This window comes from Benincasa hispida, chromosome 11 (genome assembly GCF_027475165.1).
Source record: "Benincasa hispida cultivar pf3 chromosome 11, pf3_genome.v1.1, whole genome shotgun sequence".
Classification (NCBI taxonomy): domain Eukaryota; kingdom Viridiplantae; phylum Streptophyta; class Magnoliopsida; order Cucurbitales; family Cucurbitaceae; genus Benincasa; species Benincasa hispida.
In genome coordinates, this window is record NC_143488.1 from 70,525,155 (window position 1) to 70,526,902 (window position 1,748).

Below are 1,748 nucleotides of genomic sequence, written 5' to 3' on the forward strand. Positions count from 1 at the left end.
CTTGTGGTCCCTAGATTTTAGAAATATTTTAAGAAGAGACTTGAATAAGAATTAAGAAAATTTTGGTGTATAGGATTTGAATGAAGTATCCTTGAGAAATCTAGGAAAAGAGGTTGCGGTCAACTTTCTAAAGGAAATCTTTAGTTTATGCTTGAGGACAAGCATTGTTTAAATTTGGGGGTGTGATAACGGGCAGAAATGCACGTTATTACAATACTAAGTTATTAAACAATGCAGGTTTGTGTTGATAAAATGTATAAGATTGCGTCCAAAAAGCATTAAGTTCATGGTATTGCGGTTACATGTGTTCATCGCATGGAAACAGATAACTTTTGTATTTTTATGCAGAATATGCATTAACGCAAGGCGAAAAATGCGATCACAAGAAATCAACGATCGAGCGCAACGTTACCGCAAGGTTTTGTGGTGATTTGTGCTCGCAAATATCTGCTCAAGAAGGATTGCTGCATAGAGTCGGTGCAACTTGGTGGGCGCATCTAGGTAAAAAACATAATAAATCACGATGGGACAGAAAGTTGATGACGGTCGAGTCTGAATTAAGTTGACAAGCCGCTAACGAACTACTGTAGCAAGTACACTCAACTTTTCGGTGACAAATATTCGACGCATCAGAAAAAGAATTAATGCCATCCCAACAGTGCAATCATAAGAGAGAAGAAGCCTTTCACCCCGAAGCTCTATAAATACCAAAGGCAACCTTCAGAGAAGAGGTTCGGTTCGTCGAGTTCGACAGTTAAATAATTTTCTCCATAGTTAGAAGTAGCCTTGTTCTTAGTTTTTATTTTACTTAAGGCGGAAGCGAGAGAAGCGAGATTGTGCCGAAAGATCGTTCCGGTGAACTTGGAAGAGTGCCGGAAGCGTCGAGATCAGAGAGAGGGCCAACTCCTTCGGAAGCAGGAATATCTTTTAAATAGAATAGAGTTAACAGTGTAAAAGCCTTGGGAAGCAAGGGATACAGGCTCTCTATTCTTATCCTCTATTGTCATTTTGTACTTAAACTTCACTCTCTGTTTATTATGCATGAGTACTTAAATCTGTCGAATGAGTTGATAAACACTTAGCTAGTATAACTGGGGATCTTCATTCTATGTGATTAGCTTGTATTATATATGCATCATTCGTCCATTAGAGATACTCGGGAGGGTAGTCTAAGGACAGAATCTAGGCTTGGAAAAGTTAGGTTAGAATCTAGGCTCAGGAGAATCAGATTAGATCGCATAATCAAGAGATAGAAGCTTAGAAATAAGCACTATTTACTATTAACGCATCACATGCATCCTAGAGATAGGTTAAGATTGTGTGCGGTCACTTGTCGTTGTGTGCATCTTGCATCATCGCATAGGCAAAAAGTAGAGATTTAGGAATAAGTTCTATGGACATTATCGCATTCATCACATGCGTCCTAGAACTAGGAGCACCGCATTTGCATTGGAAGATGATTTGTTGTCGCATGAGTGTAGCACGATCGCATAGTTTGAATGCATTCCTAGGAAACGCTAGCTAAAGACCTTCTCAACCTATTCCTCCGCATACTTAGTGTATCTACCGCATAATCAATCTTTTCTCAAATCTGCTGCATACTTTTTATACAGCAAACAACAACCCAAAAACAACTCTTGATTTATTGGTTACCGAAAAGTCTTCTTAAAAATTATCACCGCATACCATTTTCCTAAGTCCCTAGGTTCGACCCTGGACTTACCAGGAAACTCAGCGGGATTTATACT